This window comes from Rhopalosiphum maidis, chromosome 3, assembly GCF_003676215.2.
Source record: "Rhopalosiphum maidis isolate BTI-1 chromosome 3, ASM367621v3, whole genome shotgun sequence".
Taxonomy (NCBI): Eukaryota; Metazoa; Arthropoda; class Insecta; order Hemiptera; family Aphididae; genus Rhopalosiphum; species Rhopalosiphum maidis.
The window spans coordinates 72528777-72548393 of record NC_040879.1 but is presented as its reverse complement, the minus strand read 5'-3'; positions in this window follow the sequence as shown (position 1 = coordinate 72548393).

Below are 19617 nucleotides of genomic sequence, written 5' to 3'. Positions count from 1 at the left end.
CGCCGGAACATTAAAACCCGTTGAATAATTTTAACTGTGCTATATAATTATACGAACCCATACAATTTACATGATATTCGACTTTATACATATTATATATATATATATACGTATTTTATACATTACAATTATTATTATTATCATAGTAATTTAGCGAGAGATTTTTACCTAGATTTGAAGTCTCGAAAAACAAGTTTATGGCACCTAAGGTAATTAATCAAAATCACAAAAATAAAACGTGTTATCTCAAAACGAAAAATTACCTCTCATGAATAATAAAAACTAAAAAAAAACCACTCGATATGAACGCATATAAAAGTAAAACCGTTGCTTTGGTATCTACATATACCTAATGATAACAACACATATAACACGTTCTATTATACGATCACGATATTAATTAATCAACTCGTTATGTTCGATCGATGAATTACTGACGCGCGGCTGTTGCAACAATACGATAATGCACTATTATACAAAATAGGTAACGACGCGTCAATCTAGATTAAATAGTTCAACTGATGGCCATGGTATTATACAGGGATCGGCAATTAGTATCTACAAAAGGGGATCTGGATAAAGACTGAATGACAAGAAAAACACTATTACAAATACTAGTTAGTCGGTGTATAATTGAATTGTGTACTTCCGACGAGGACTCATATCTGAATATTAAATCGTGAAACACAAAAATATAATTTTTTTATTAAAAGATTTGATTTGTTGTAAAAATTCGACATCTTAAAGTAGTATAGACTATTATGAAACGTTATGTCAATACAAAATAATATTCTTGAAAATAAATTTGATTAAAAAAAAACAATTGGAAAAAATTTTGGTTACAAGTCCTTTTTTAAATTCATTAAAAGACGTTTGTGATTTTAGCATTGAATCAGATATGAGCGAAGTGCGTCCTTTGTCTTAATGAAAAAATGTAAAACAATTAATTTTGATAAAAACTCGAGATGGGCCATTTTAAAAATTCACATAAATTTAATTTTGTGTAAAAAGTAAATCCTGTTATAATATTAACTAATTTTTCGTCATCGTCAAAATATTTAATTCTCTAAGAAAGAATATTTTATGCATACTAAAAATACATCAACTTTAAATTACATATTAAAAATGTAGTTTATTATTTTTGAATTTTAGATGTAAACAGATACGAACGATGAAAAAAAACGTTTCCACCAATGATAGAAGAAACTAAAAACTAATTATTTTTACATTTTTTACTCGAAATATCAAAAATGATACATGATCCAACCTAACCTAACCAAGTGTGATTTTGAAACTAAAAATGAATTTGAAATTATACTTATAATTAATACATTATGAAATATTTTGATTTATACATTAATATAGTGATCATATGCATATGATATATTTGTTGCAGATACCTCCAATACGAATCATAATTAGGTTTCGATATAGAATTCATAATATCAATAATTGTGGCAATAGGTTTGCTCATATTTGGTCCCAGCAACTGATACAATAATAATATTATGTTGTTCGGTAAGGTCTTCCTCTGATCTCCTCTCCGTTTATTTGCATTCCTTTTTTCTTTTCTACCTATATATATATATATATATTATATTTGTTTGATTGTTATTTGCCCTCTACATGAATGGCACAATAGGTAATAATAGTTGTTCATTTTTCATAATTTATCGATATCTACGCTTGTGAGTATTATTGTATGTTCGCCTAATTCGCTTAGTTTGTTAAATATTATTTTTTTCTTTTTATTTTCTTCATTTTTCTAAAAGTATAGCTAGCATTGGAGTATATCAATAAAATATATGAAAGTACCTATATAATATGACAATGTTTGATTTGTGTCAGAAGCTAATATGTAGGTATACGTATAGCTAAAAATGTTATATTTAAAGTGATTTTATATAATAATTATATATATTATATTATTTTATTAATAATTATTTATTATGTATTTTGTATCGAACAACTGAGGTGAAAAATATAAAATTTCAATTTTCTCGTGTGTTTTGATATAGGTATACGAATAAAATGATCTTAATTATTATAAGAATATTGATACACGCATCATGTAAGTATTATCACTCGACCATGCGTTTGGAAAATGGTAATATAATAATTATGATTATAATAGTATAATATATCAGTTATTTTTAGATTTTCTATTTCTACGTATCCTGCGCACGCAGGGTGGTTATATATATATATAATAAATAAATTGTGCTTGTGAAGTTTATGAAATATTCAAAATGTTACGGGTAATGTAAGTTTTATCCGTGTATGAATGAGTATGTAATGTATAAATTATCCACCTTAAATGTATAAAATATATTCATTATACGGTTGTATACATTAACACACGGTGTTCAGTAGATAATGTATTAATAATCCTATTAATTCAGGCACTGATATACTCGCCGTTAAACGTAAAAATATAGTACCTTCTTTAAATGTAAATTAATTATGTTGGTATAATTTTAACACGCCAAACACTTGAAATTATCCTGTCGTTATTCAATATATTAAAAAAACAACCCAAATCATACCTACAGAAGAAAAAATGTATTAATTAAATTATTATCGAATTATTATTTTGTCGTACATGTTATTAAAGTGTGATGGACTTATTGTACTTAACCCACTCAGCCGTAGTTAATGTATACATCATTCGTCTTTCGTACTTTAACTTAACATGAACATTATATTTACTATGATGTATTGAAACCTACCATTATTAATCAATACGCAATCAGAATTTTTTCAAGGAAGGGGGTCAATGCTTCATCTGATGTATCGAACATTACGAAACGTTCTTCATAGTTGTGTAATTTTTTTTTTCTTGTCATAATGCGAAATAAATATCCTTTGTGTGACATAAACAACTAGCAGGTATTAGACATTGTATTTTAATCGTGTTGATCTGCAGTCTCCAGTGTAAAACTGTATAGTCGAATCGGTGAATTTACATGTTATATTATATGCTTATATAATTGTAATAATTGTCAAATTCTTATTTTTAATCGTTCAGTTCTAAGTGTTGATTGAGTATTTTCAACTAAAATTAATTTTTTTAAATTAACGCACTGTTATTCAAATTTATTAAAGCTCATACTATAATAATGCCATATCGCTACGACGCGTAATATGGTGCAACTGGAGGGGAAGTGTGATAAAATGCGAATTAAAAATAACGAATGCAAATATTATTTTGTTAAAACAACAAAATGATAAATATTACAACTAAATATTATGGTTATTGCATGTGTTTAATTTTTATTGCATACGAAAGAAGGAACTAAAATGTTTTTAGACATAATTGAATTTGTTTCAAAAAATCTACGATGGTCAGATTTTGTTGAATATTACTAAATATTATAAGTGAATAGAACATATAAGTATTGTATTGAATTTTTTTAGTTATGAAAGTTAATATAAATGTAGTATATATAATTATAGTAGACGATAAAATAAATTTAGTAGTTCTTATAAAATTGCTATCGGGTTTTTAATACTAACAAAAACCACAAATTATTATCTATTTATATAAAATAAAGCATTCGACCTCACGAACAGCTAATGGTTTTTAATGGCTAATAAAATGAACGATTTGTGAAATGAAATACATAACATACAGTTGTAAACTTACAAACAGCATTACCTAGCTAAATCATAAATAATAAATGTATGATAGAAGTATATTATTAGTGAAGAACCGGGAAAGTCACTATTATCTATATCATAGTTTTGAGTTTAGAGTGTACTTCGAGTACAGTTGCGTCTCCAAGGGAGGGGTAAAAGGGAAAATACCTCTCCCTTGAGCTTATTATATTTAAATTTTAGAAATGTATAAAAGTATAAAAATGTTGTCATTGATACCAGTTTATAAGAATAAATTCTAAATGGTGAATATTAATAAGTAAATAATAAGTAATTAATGTTTATATTAATAAGTAAGTTATTAAGTAGGTATGAATAGTATCTGATGGATATATTTTAATTACCCCCCCCCTCTTGATGAATTTCTGGATCCGCCACTGTTCGAGTAGGTCAATGGAATAGACGCGTTAAATTTGAATTTAATGACCAATGCTTTTGTAAACAAATAACGATGAAATAAAATGATAAAATAGTTTGTTAATAACTTAACTATTTTGCATCAGTTTAAAATCAACTTATTCCCAAAGTCGCCAGTTTTGAATATTTTCACATTATCTAGAAAAAAAAATATTTTTCTTGATTAATGTTCACAATTATTATGGAGAAGTTCATAGAACGTAGACACTGTATAACTAGATAAATACAATGATGTGTTCGCTATAGTAACTGCAGATGTCTTGTATTGTCGACGAAGAATAAAATAGGCGAGCGCACGTCCGTCGAGCCACTCTGTATATACGCGTCGTTACGGCGGTACCATTAAGTACACACATCGGACGGTCGGCGGTCGCGGACGGAACGGAAATCCGATTTTCCGCCGATCGCCGGACTTCCGGGGTAGCGTTTTCGCAGGCGTTCGCGAGATAAGGACGCGTCGTCGCGCGCGTGGAAGAGGAGACGGGCGTGGTCTGGACCACGTCTCGCACCGCAGCCGTGATCGGTCGCCCCGGCAACGCGATCCACCGCCGCCGCGACTTTTCTCATCTCCTCCCGCGCAGACAGATATATACGCGGCGTATCGGTGTGTGTGTGTGTGCTTAAATATATATATATATAATCTGTTCGCACCGCAACAAGCGTCAAGTCCTTCGCCACCGAGACACGGTCGGCTGCTGCAAAAAGGCCACTCTCACTCGCTCCGCCGGAAACCTCCCTCCTCCCCCCTCACGCGCTCACGTCTTCGCTCGAGATCCCCGGACGCTGCGGTTGATAGTGATGGCAGTGCTGGCTCGCGGCGGTGGCGGCGTCCCTGCAAGACTCCGCCCGTCGGACCGGCGATGAAGTTCGCGGGCGTTTTCCTCGAACTCGCCCGACCGTATGTCTCTGCAGGATGCTGTGTATACACTGCAAACGCCGTATAATACAATAATAACGTTTTCGATCCCCGAACGCTCCCCCCCCCTCCGCAACAATCCCTCGGCTCTTCCGCGCGACGTTATTTCGACTCGCTCTACTCGAGTTCGCGGTGACATTTCCATCAGCGCTGCTATATCGCACACCGCCGCCGTTCAACGCCCGACAGCCCACGGACGGACGTGGCGACGACCGCGTTACGCGATACCGCCTGTCCGCCGTCATTTATATTATAAACCGTAATGTTATTATATCAAGCCACGCGTCGTCGGCCCACAATATTATAATGTCGTATTGTAGTTATTTTGTATTATTATAACTGCAGAAACGGCTATACAATTAATATAGTGCCCGCCGCCCTGCCGAAACACTGTTGTAATATTAATAATATTTACATACGGGTTGATTCGACTCACGTGATAATCATTGTGGTGGACTTGATTTGAAATAATTGCAAGAGTGTTAAAATTGTGTGTAAGCTATGAATTATGGAAATAAAATATAATTAGGTAGTTATTTTATTTTAAATATTTGGTTCGGTACAATTGTTTTAATATTAAACTAAATATTTGTTAAGAATTACTTACGAGAACTTCTCACCGAGAAAGGTGTGGGAGCGAAGCACAGATTCGAAGAACAGAACAGATTTTTAAATATACTGCTTAAACGCCATTTTACCAAACAATTACTGTTTTAGATCATTTATGGAGTGTTTAGTGGGACGTGACAATACAATCATTTTTTTTTTCAAATGAAAATCACATTGTTAACTGTAAATATTGTTAGTAAATTGAATTTTCATGAACATTTCACGTATTTATATATAACGTATCTGATTTGAAAATTATATTTGTTACAAAAATATATTGGCCTTTTATGTATATAAAAAAAAAAGATTGAGTATAGGAAATAAGTACTTACTAAACTACATATATAATATATTTTAGATCTCATTTTCATGATATATACCTATTTACAAAATTACAAAATTATTACAAGTAGATTATGCAATTTAATACTAAATTATGTTACATATTATATTTACGAGTATATAGATTAATTTAATATCCTGCAATGACCTTATAATACAATATTAAAATACACACAACTTCTTTATTTGTTTATTAGATTTATTTTTAATTAAGAAATGAAACTTCAGACAAAAACTTTTTAAATGTACAATTTACTTGGTTTATGTTTATTATAGAGGTCCAGGGAATGCGGTCTGCGGAGTCCGGGAACGATCCGTACCCTGGTAAAAGCACTACTCGTACACACTCTAATACATTATTATTATCATCATCATTATATCATTGTTATATCTATTATAAACGTTGATGTGTTATACGCTGCAAAGGCTGTGAGGGTTAGTTGGATTTTGCGAAAACTCCGTTGTCGGCGACGGCGGTGGCGAAAAGGCGAGTGCAAGAATTCGCGCGCGCGCACGATAAAAGCGACCCACAGGGATGGTTTGGCGGAAGACTGAGCAACTGAGGCGTTCCGACTCGAAAGGACTTCGCTTAGGGGGATGAAAATGGCGTGATGTGGTGGGTAGGTGGTCGAGGGAGGCGAAACGAGCATAACGGATTAACGACCGAATTACGCGTCCCGTGTGCCCACTACTTATATATATATATACATAATGTATGTGTATATAGGTGTACTCGGTCCTATTTATACATATAATACCTACCAACGATACTTCGTGTGTATATAATATGCGACACAGAGATAGATACCGTCGTCGAAACCTTAGCGAACACATAACGACGACAACGCGACCGTATAGCTGATATATACATATTATAATACGTATCGCGATGGTATTATTATATTATATATATACCGCCGCCGCCGACAACGCCGCTGGGCCCTCCGCCGGTGAATTAGATATACCCGCAAAACGCATTATATACATCCGCACGCACACCACGTCATGACTATATTATACGAATGGAGTAATAATAATAATAATAATAGCAATATGTAACGGCTGTTTACCGCATATTATATACCACGTTTACGGTTTTCCCTGCAGCGCCGACCATCCTTAATATCCTTTCGTTCTTCCGCAACGTCTATATCCGTTGCCGGATAGACGGATACAGCGCGACGTTTATACAAATATGTAAAAATTAGGTAAGAAACGAGTCAACATGAGAAATGAAATATTCAAATGCTTATTAAAATGTCCTATTCAAATATTACGCAATATTTGTATATCGCTTCAAGTTAGGAAAGCTGAAAGCTCACTGTATATTTCTTTAAACGAAATAAACTATGTATAATTTTACGAGTTCAATTTCAAAACAATTTGATAACATTTATAATTTGGTACCTTTATTTTTTTATACTTGTTTGCGTATATTTGCTTTGAACAAAACCGTTATATATAATCATGTACTTATTCAACCATAGTATTAAAATATTGTATCGACCATTTTAGCTATTTAGATCTGTTTGTAACGGGCCGACCGACACAAATAGGGATATTCTAGGTATTTTAAACTTAAAAAACTAAAACATACTTTTTATGAGGGTTGTTTTAAATTGGATTATAAGGTAATGCGTGAATTACAGTATTAAGTAGGTAATTAAAAATTATTATGTTAACCTTCATTTTTACCTTTATTTATTATTCAATATTTTATTTAGTACCTACATTGTTCTGCTCCAGTTTGCGGTATATTGTACTTACTACTTATTAAAATGCAAAATTTACGTCTGGACGTAATCGCACGGTAATATAATAAGTAATAATACGAAACGCCCTCATTCTAACGGTCGCCCAAAATGTCAAACGTAATTCCAATGGTGACGTGGGATTTGTCGAACTTAGTTTCCAAGGGAAGAAAACAATTGTTTAAAAACAACTGTACTTTTCTTTTAAACACAAGACAAGTATGGTTTTATATGAGTAGTCCTATATATTTTGTAATTATTTAATACTGAAACCACCCCTTTGGTATATTAAATGAATGAGGATATTTTATAAGTGCCACGGAGTGTCAAAGTTTCTAACATTCATAGCTCTGTTGACTGCAGGTCAACAAAAGATAAATTAATCAATAAATATTTATCGGTGACATTTTTAACTAGTAGGTGAATATCGTAGATAGAATGTGAGCATTTTTAGCTTTATTGAATAACTAATTATTGATATTTTGACGTTCATTATAATTTTGGTTTCGCCGTTTTGACTTGTTATTTATATACCCATCAGCCGTCATACCTAATTTCCTCCGCCTCCCCCCACTGACAATCGTCGTGTCATTATCTCGGTTGACGTTTTTCTGAAAACCATTTTTGACGACACGCCGCACCGACGTCCCCACAGCACGTGTAACGGTGTCGTAACAACATCATATATTATTATGTAAACACTGTTTGACCGCGAACGTATAATAATGCACTGGTAAGTGGTAATACAATTACGCAGTGGTATATATACGCGATCGCGCGCTTGCGAGGTTAACGGTTTTCCCCTCTCGTCACGACGAGTGCAATGCTCTTCCGTCGCGAGCACATAATATTATTATTATTACGCACGACGATAAAACACACTGCTCGACCGGCGATTAAAGTAATAATAGTAATAATAATAATATAATGTCGTACACGCGACCGACGGCAGCTCGTCATCATATATAATATGACATACACGGCGAACACGGTGATGTGCAGTGCGCATATACTGCCGCACTGTGGTGGCAATCGACGCGACGATAATAATAATGTATTTTCGTCATTACGCGACATCTATATCGATACTCGTACGCATCCCTCGGGGTCAGGCACCCCACGCACTTTTCTATTTTTTTTCCACTCCCCGGCGGTCGCGGCCGACTAAATAATTCGATTGCGGCGGTCCGCGTCTTCGCGAGCGATTTTTCCCACACGGTATATAGCAGCTCCCCCGGGGGACCGTAAAGTCCACGCGTGTCGATTTCCCGAGCCGTTCTCCGCACAACGATAATAATCAATTATGCTCCGTCCGTATACGGGGGTATATGGGGTTTCGATGTTCCTGACCTCGAGAGCTCTAAAAGAATGCGGGCAAATAGGCCGAACAAATATCAGAACTACGGCCTAAACGTATTACATTATAAGTTGTTCATTAATCGTTCGAATAACATCTACTTTTGATAGATTATCAATATTAGAAATTATGCGGGTTTTGAATTCGCGCGTCGTTACACAAACATACTTACGTTGTGTATTGCACCCCCTCCCCGCGGGAAATATGACTTATTCTATAATATAAAAGCACGTTTGACGCGACATATTGCAGCGCAGTGTGAGCGAGCACTAGTACACGCGGTAAATCGCATATCACAATAAAAATAGTTTGTGTAAAATAAAATACGGAAATTAATGTTTTTTGTCTGAAATTATGTACGATTCTTAAGACGTATATACACATTCGATTTCAGGAGGACATCTAATTTTATGATTGGATTGTGTTATTGCATACCACTTTGGTCTTTTGATAGGAGTCTGTCTACTATCCGTGCAAATTCATGCATATACAAAGAGTATACTGCAGTTATTGTAAATAATATCTAGAAAATTTATAAATCGTCAAAAAATCTCTAGCAACAAGTTCGCAGATGACAACGGACCATAATCTCGGACATCTAAGGACACATTTGGGAAAAATAATTTTGACAAACTCATACAATTCAGAAGTCCCGGTCTGTTATCACAGTGACAGAATAATATCAATAAATCAAAAAATTATTACCTCACATCTAAGGCCAAGCTTACTGTTATTGATGATATCATGATCAGTCCGATGTGCTCGGGTCTGTTTAGGTCAACAGTCTGAAAACAGCCATTTTTAAAATATTTTTAGAAATTTTCAAAATATTATTTTTTCTTTAAAATTTATACACATTCCATATTTTCCACTATTTATGATTTTTCGATTCACAAATGATAAAATTACTCTTTTTAAGTACTTAACACAAAAATATCGAAAATTCACATATTATTATATTCACTATTTACTATATTATACTCGTAATAAAATAACCTACTCTCCGATAAATAAATTTATGATATATCTTAGTATTTATTTATCATATATTATTATGCAAATATACATTTCAAATATTCAAATTCGAACTTCTAGTAATATAAAATCATACATTATTTATAGGTAGATAATGGTTTTCTGTTTCTAAATTTTTGGATGCCATTAATTTTGAGTACGAATTTTCTTGTATACTTCAATTCAATCATTTTCGGTATTTTTGGCTATAGATTTTAAACGTACATTAAAATTGTATTCATAATAATTCTTATAATTAGGAGGTATATAAATTTTTAATTAAAAAAATATATATATAGCAATCTTATAAGGTTATACAAATGTACATTTTTAGTAATTATTTTTTAAGTTATCCCAGATTAATAAGTTTTAAATTCTGACTAAAAATAATTTTCTCTCATTAATGAATTTACTATACATATTAATATAAACAATAATGTATCAAAGAACGATATTTATAAAATTATAACTGGTTATTAGTTATCTAAAGATTAAAGAATATTCAAAACCTATAAGACATATCACACGGTAACACAATATCACCTATGATATATAGGTAATATTGTGTTCACGCAAAACAACTACATTAATTAATCGTGAGATATTTCAGTTTTGAGTTATAAATACATCTGTCTCCTATTACAAGTTACATTAAACGTGTAACATAATATAATAATAATAATAATAATAATAATAATAATAATGAAGTGGCATACAATTACCGCGTACACATTATAATCGATTTGAAAAATTTGTTCCAAAAGTAAATTCCCTTTGAATGCCAAGTCGTGTTTCAATACGAATTATAGTTTTCACACAAAACCAGCAAAATTAGATTCAGTTTTAATGGTTTAGGTGCATACTACCCTTCGTCACGTATAGCAGTTATCGTCGTCATAACCATTTGTTAGTTACGTCGTATTTTCCACAAAACTGTCACTGCAGGGTTAAATTAGGTCAATTCTACACAAACCGTTCTGACTGTATTTTCTGCATTATTTCTCGCAATAACTTAATAAGGGAACACGGAGGGCTTGTTTCCCTCGAGGGTAGGTTTTGGGTCAAAATTCGTTTTATTTTTTTATTATTAGTTTGCGGGGTGGTCAATTGCGCGTGAATTATGTTGGACGCGATGTCGACTAAAAATCGATTTTGTCCAATCGCAACATTATTTTTTACTGTGCAATAAAACGTTACAAATTACAAAAAATTATAGTGTAAACAAAATATATAGCATAATAATTATTGGCAGGTAATTTAAATGATATTAAATTCAACAGTCTGTCGTCAATATACTTCCATTACTAACTAGTTATGGAGGCCTACATCGGCTACATCTATAAATCTATTGACTTCTATTATATTTTAGTCCATTAAAGTGTATAAGGTTGTTAATGTCAGTAAGTGAACATAATAATAATAATAATCATTTTAATTATGAATTAAATCCACCGGTTTAACAAAATAAAAATATTATGATAAAATATAGTATACCCAAAACATTTTTTTCAAAATATAAGTTTGTTTTTACAAACTGTATGGTAGCTTGTAGCTGATATATATTATATTGAACTATAAGTTAATTTTTAAGAAGTTTTAATAGCATTACTATAGAAATATAATATAATAATAGTGTCCTTTCTGTTGAATTGATCAAATATTATAATTTACAAAATACAATTTTATTTTAATTAATAATATTAATACATGAAATAATTCACACCCAATGTTATTAAGTAAGACATAAATTACTTGGTTTGTGAATACTGAAACTGCCTATATTACCCACAAGATTTAATACTATCAACTATTTTATAAATTAAAAATTGAAGCATTTATATTGATTTTTGATATGACGTCAGATGTAAGAAAAATAATTTTTTTTTTTAAAAACCACATCATTGTAAAACCAGTACGTCAATCATAGTTTTGTTCAGAATCTAAAATGGATTTCTATTTAAGTTTTTACAACGTCATATTTTTCTACTCAAGTGTCGGAATACATTTTTTTCAACGAACTCATACTTGAACATAAAATAATTCATGAAATATTTTCACGGATAGACTCGCGCAAATGAAACTAAAAAATGGGTAAATAAATTTTATTCTGCAGCAACCAAAGCAAAAAAATGTTTTTATCTTTTACTATATATTATGTAACAACGTGGTTTGAAAAAAGTATTTTTACGCACGTAATTCAAACGTTACACAGTGATTCGTAACGATGAGCCGCTATCTTTTTTTTTTATTATTACATTTTACCAACATCGAGAAAAACCAACAAAGTCATACGTAAAATATCTAAATATATCAAATATGATAAAATAACATCCACGGCTCTACGCTCATCTATTTTCATTTGTGAAAACACAAATTGTGTTTTTGAGCATTATTAAAACAGCGGTAAAAAATACAAATATTCATTAAATAATAATAATAATAATAAATATAAAATAAAATTGTGCTTAACGCATATATGTCTAAATTAAGAATCATAAGTTATAATTCATAAAATAAACCTTTGTGATATTTTGTTTAACTGTATATTATAAAATTATATTATTTTTCGAAATGTATCTGTAACTAAAACTAAAATTATAATTATTTACTGAATTATAATTATATATAATAATTATTATTATATAATACATTTTATTACCTTAAAGTAATGTTAAGAATAATTTTCAAAATAATTTTTAAAAACTGATTGTAGTTAACTTATCCCAGTGTATGTTTTTAAATACATTAGTAAATGATTGATTGAAATAATATAATATATCCATAGTGAATTGCGTGGTCTTGTGTTCATAAATAATTTGTGTTCACAGCTGCACATTCATGTTTATCGCGATAGTGTATATATTTGGCATATTTTGCACAACTTATATTATCATAACCTATTTCAATATTCGAATAAGTTGTTAGAAACTTAGAATAATATTAAGACCTACTTCTTCCTACGTTTTATATTGACTGACCAATATAATATTGTTATGTACAAAAATGAGCACAAGTAAAACGCAGCATTTAATTATTGCATGGGCAAGTTAGGTTATAGACATTTGTAGAAAAAACGTGTTTTTTGAGTAAGAATATAATTTACTGTGAAGAAATGTTCTACAATTATTTAACTATCGATAATATTGACACAGTGTTTGTAATATATTTCGTCATATGCGCGACAGGGGACCTTTGCCACCAACCACGATGATAGGTTTCTATGAAAAGGAATTTTAAACACTGGTTCACAATGATAACAAAAAAAATATATTAAAATACCGTGAGAATAAGGACGGGTGACATTAAGTATAATAATATTCTATGTTACAATATGCAGGACATCTGACATGTATTTTTTATTATTATTATTATTGCCATTATATTCCTGATCTCTGTAACCATTGGATTTTACTTGAACATATAATGTTAATATGATATTGCTTATATATGTTTTATTGTGGACTACAATAATATAATAGTATTATATATATAGATACTTGGTACTTGCAATAAAATAATGCAAAGGTAATAAAAATTTAGAACACAATTGAGTCCCTTTTTGTAATGGTATTTTAAACAGGTAGGTCTTACCGCCCACCGACGCGGGTAAAACACATCCACTTAACAGAATTGAAGTTAAATATACGACTTTCTCTATACTCAGACCTATACTAGAAAAATACTCAACAATTACTTTGAAAATGAAAATGCATATCTATGATCAAATGATAAAACTCGTATGGATGAAAATATATATGCTATTCAACTCTAAATATTTTCCAAAAAGAACAATATACAAAAAATACATGTACCTATTCCAATCAAAAATTGAATTTTGAGCAAAAAAAAAACTCGTAGGTTATGAAAACTTTATTTAATAATAATAATAAATCACTTGTCTATAACCTTGACGAGGAAACCATTGTCGATTGATGGTGCCATAGTGGTATCAGTAGTTGTTGCGAGAGAGCCACGGTGAAAATAAATACGAAAACCAATCCAGGTGTTGTCAGAGAGTGTCTGTGGGTCCACGGCTTGATTTAGCTGCACCTGGGTGGTGGCCGGTACCAAGCTGGCGGCTTCCGGATCAGCGGTTGGTGCAGGTTGCTCGAGTTGCTGCCTTGCCTGTTGCTTCCTAGCCTTCATCTTATCCTTCAGCTTCATTAAACTTCTACGCTTTCGAGCCTGCTGTTGTTTCGTCCTCTGCTTCGCTACTAGTTTGGGGGATGCTCCGGACGCCTCGAGTACCGGTACCGGCTCACTAGGCATTGTGGGGCTAGGCCGACTCATCATCATTGCTGCCGCTTGTTGCCATGGCTGCTTTGCTGGTGAATTTTGCGGTGGCTGGCGTAACGGTAGTAGAGGTTGTTGCGGGGCACTGTACTGCGGTTCATTGAGCATCCTCAGAAAATTCGCCGCCTGGTCTTCCCAGCCTCTACGGTAAATGGCCGCTCGCACCGGGTTTTGAAGTATGTGGTAGGTTGACATGCGTGCCACTTGAACTGCCGTCCGTGGTTGGTCATGGTCGGGTATCATTCTCCACCCTTCAGCAGTTTCCATGAAGCTCATTTTTTTCTGTAAGGAGTGGTTAGTACAGTATTTAAATTTTTTTTTTTATTTATATTGGTGCGTGTTTTAGGCAGGACACATATATTTTTCGTGGTGGTTGCTGGTCGGCGAGAAAGACTCCTTTTCCGACCTGCTTCGCTAGTCTTACCGAGCCCCACCATTTTGGCGTGAACCCGACATGAAAATCTTTGTGGGCCTTAGATAGGCGATGTGCTTTGTATAGTAGACTACGTTGCCCTTGCCGAACTTACCGATGTTCTGGTGTTCTTGCTCGGTTTTACAACTATCTTTTTCCCCGAAACGCGTATCTCCCGCACTACCCTCTCATCATGTAATTTTTTGATGTAAACCTAACCAAATTTGACAGCGCCCAGTCTCTGAGTCTCTTGCATTCTCTTCCGAGGATAAGGACCATAGGTCGATAGTATGTCTATTCGTTAGACCTGTTCCGAATCAAAAGTAGGATGGAGGGTAATTTTGTGTCCCAAGATTTATGGTTGCCATCAACGAGTTGTGCGCGCAAAGTTTCTTTAAAATCCTAATTACAACGTTCGACTGGGTTAGCTCTTATATAGTAAATCGGAGTTGTTCAATCCTTCGCTCTCTAGCGTTTTAATGCGTTTAAAATTTCGTTGGATACAAACTGGAAGGCAAATGTTTGGTGGAGTGGTGGCACGTTAGGTAACTACTTCGCACAGTCGTATCAGGATTATTTTTGGTTGCACGATATTCCTTCTACGTACTAGAACACTCATTACGTAATCATAACATGGGAATTCTAGCTCACCGAAAACACACTTCTACCTAAATCTCTTAATACTAAGTAATATAAGCAAATAATCTGAAGTATGCGTCAACGTGAAAAACTATTACCTTAGCGCTAAGCTGTCTTGAGTTGATGATTCTTTTTCGGGGAACCAATTTCTCTTAGCTACGGCAAAATGCGTTGATTAGTAATCCACGGTAGGCTGGTCGCAGTTTGGGAATATGGCAGATGAATTTCGAGTAGAAGAAAAATACGGAACTCGTCGGTTATGTAATCGTTGTTATTTTATTCAAAAATAATAATAAAACAAACTTCTCTGTAACCTTGACAGTGAAACAATTATCGTTTGATGGCGGTTATTGCGAAAGAGCGTGATGAAAAATAAACATGAATATTAAAAATTATTAGCAAAATATGTGCTATAAGTGAACTAAGAAGTTCACATTTTGAATATTACTACAAAATTTTAGGCGAGGCTCTGCCTTAATTCATTGTCACTAATGTTTATTTTTAATTTATTCGATATCCAAGCATCTGGGGAAAACCTATGTTCAAATCTTAATGTTAAACCGGAAAACCAATCAACATTCGTATTGGCCAATAAGTCTTCTGTCCTTTTTCGCAAAACTTTGTGAAAACTAGTCTTAAAACATATCTCTCCAAAAATCCCAAAAATCCAATTTGGCTTTCGTAATGACGTAATGGCTACTCGACTATGTACCAAACACACCGGTTAACAGGCTCGATATATAAATCTATAGAAAAAAAAATAATAATGTTCAGTCGTGCTTCTGTACAAAGTTTTGCATCCCGGAATTCTGTACAAATTAAAATAGATTTTACGCCCTCCTTATTACTTATTCTTTAAATCATACCTTGAAGACCGTTACTTCACAACAAAAGTAAAGTCCGAAATTTCGAATATAGCCCAAATTTTCTCTCCTATTCTATTTAACCTATATCCAGTAGACCAACTGGCGACCTGTCACACTTCCGTTGCGGATTTCTTCGATAACAAAATAATTTATTCCTCATTTGAAAATCTATTAACTGCTGATTATAATCTACAAAATATTTAGACTACAAGTCGTCCTGGTACGTGAAATGGAAAATAAACATTAAGCACGAAAAAACATTATGATTATCTAAAGTGATAGGTGGTACTATTCTTCGGTTTAGGGTAGGTTAAATGTAATGATTTCTTGTGAAATTAGTTTGAATTAGTTGATTTCTCAACTTGCGTACTAATAACTATTGATAATTGTATGCCCTTGAATAGTTATCAGAATCCACCTAAACCTGCAGTACCGAAACTATTTCATCCGCCGTATGTGTACCTCGTGAGTATTAAAATACGAAAACCTCAGCCGAATAAAAATATAGAATGGGTCCAAGCCCTGTTATACCTTTATACAATAATAATAATAATAATAATAATATGATGTCATCGTAACGACACACAGCGACGAAATAGTAAACGGATTATCACGGAGGAGAGATTCCGTCACCGCCGCCGGACCGCAGTGGCATACCGCGGGCGCATTCTCTGTACGATAATCGACAGCGCCTCATACCGCCCCGCGATGACCGTACGGATAACGTACGTCACCAAATCCACGAGGTATCCCTTCTCTCCGTCTCCGTCAATCTCTCGCTGTCGTTCCTCTTCTATCTTCGGGCTCAGCCGCCGCCGCAGCAGCCGTCGTCTATATAGACTCCCGCGTTATTGCCGGACGAGATGTCTATCTATCAGTCGTGGACGGACGTGAAAATATGAAATATAATATTATCGTCGTAACGCGCGTGTAGTAGGTATACATATTATTTGACGTGTATAATAATAATAATAATAATAATATTAACGTGTTGTGCACAGGCGCGCGTGCGTACAATAACGTTCGATGCGCGCGCTGCGAGGGGTGGTAATAATCGTCTGTACGGAGACGATCGGACGGCGATAAATCCGACGACCCGGAAAAAAAAACCATCTCGTATAATATTTAATATGTGTATACCTGGACCGCTGTATCGTTTCGACGACGGCCGGCGGTTCGAAATGACGAATCGAAGAGAGTAAACAATAATATCGTAAACGATCAATTATAATATTATTGCCGCGTCGTGCGCGCCGCAGCAGCGCGTTCAGTCGTCGTACGCATCTGTCATTCTTAACGTCTGAATTTCGCTGCAGAAGCCGATGTTATCGGCGGACGACGAGCCGCGCGCTCCGGCGATCGCGGCCCGGCCCCGTAAAAATAACAATAATAATAAGACGAGCGTATGGTATACAGCAATTTAATATTATTATTATTACGAGAGGTCCGGCCCGACCGCGGACTTTATCGACGACGACGAAGAGATTCCCACGGGACGCATCGGACGCGCCCGCACAAAAACGGCTCAGCGGGAAACGATGTGTGTGCGCCGAGCGGGGGCCCGACGACGTCTTGGCTCGGGTAGTAGGTACACGGAGAATATTACACGACGGTCATTTTTTTTTTCCTCGTGTATATATTATATTATTATTATTATAATATCGTTGCGTTTTAGTATTTTATTTTATGTTGCGCTGTATATATTATATTATTGTACAGACGATACAGACTGCACGTGTGTGTGTGTGACAGCGACAAAAACGTTGTGCGTAATATAATAATCGACCGTATCGATTAAATCACGTCAGTCTCGCGTGATCCGTGTGAACGGTGAGAAAAAAATGATTTTTTTTTATTATTATTATTGTATTATTTTCGGTGTTTCGTGTCACCCACGCGCGCCCCCGTCGTCGCACCACCGCAGTCTGTAACGATGTCGCCGCCGAGGGAATAATCAATTTAACATTTTGCGGGCGTAAGGGAAAATGTCCATACACCTATACTTCACCCTACCACACCTGAAAAGGCGCTAGTCCCGTCTGCTCAAACCACTTAAGTGTGCACTGTTTAACTTATAACAATACAAATACAATACTCGTCGTGATAGATGATGTTTGAATTTCCATACAGTAATAAACGAACACACGCGGTCTGGACGAGGGATGTAGCCACCGGGGGGTAGTGCGATGGCTTGTCGGAGGCAAACGCCTCGGATGACACTTGTGTAGGGGTTTGCAATTCTACAGCTGTATATCTATACGTAAGTGTCTCGACTTGATTTAACGGCACTATAATTAGGATTTTTGAATTCGCGATAACATATCAAAGTATATATTTTACAATTAATTGCGTTTGTATATTATATATTTCGACATCAATACCGAGTTAAAATGATTGCAATGTAGCCGATGCGAGAATTGTGTCCCCCAAATATATTGAACGGCGGCTATACGCCACCCAATTATACACGCACGCAGCTTAGCGCGATGCCCTAAATTTTTTATTCGGTACGAAATATTTATCTTTAATCTTCGCAGACACGTGCACAGAAAAATATTATATTTCGGGGTGATTTACGGCAGTATGACACTATGTTATATATTAATATAAAAATGGCAAACACGAGTAAAAATATATTTTGTGTAAAAAAAACAAATTTTGTTAAGTGAGCCGCGATAATGATTTATACATTATATTATAATAATAACATATATACTTGCAACCTAGATCGTTGCGCTCCATACTTTATCATCTCCCATATGGTACTGCTTGTGATCACCACTATGAGTTGATTTAGCTGCTTTCCAAACTCCCCATCGATATGGCACCGTGTAATTTATTAATATATTATTATATTACCAACACGAGTCACGATTATACAGTTTTTTCAAAACTACGGTTGTAAAAGTGATCGTTTTTTTTTTTTTATCGTTATTTATTGATAATATGTTTTCAAATATTTGCAAAAAAAATAACGATGCATACATACACGTGTTTACAAAAATGCATTTGTCTTAAAATCAAATTCATTGTTGAACTGTATGTAACTATGTTCATTTATATGTTTTCACAAATGGCATTAAGGAAATGTTTTTTTTTTTTTTTATTTAATAATTAATTTCTATTCGATAATCGGAATACGTTGTTTTTTTAGCTAATACAATGTATAAAATATGAACAATGTGAACATGTAAAAAAAATAAATAAATAAATAAATAAATAATTATTCACTAATAGGTATCTACCTATAATTTATTTATAGCCTTTTAAGCATAGGTTATAATATATTAAAGTAGTATACCTAATATATTATGAAGTATGAACAAAGAAAGAAAAAACAGTTA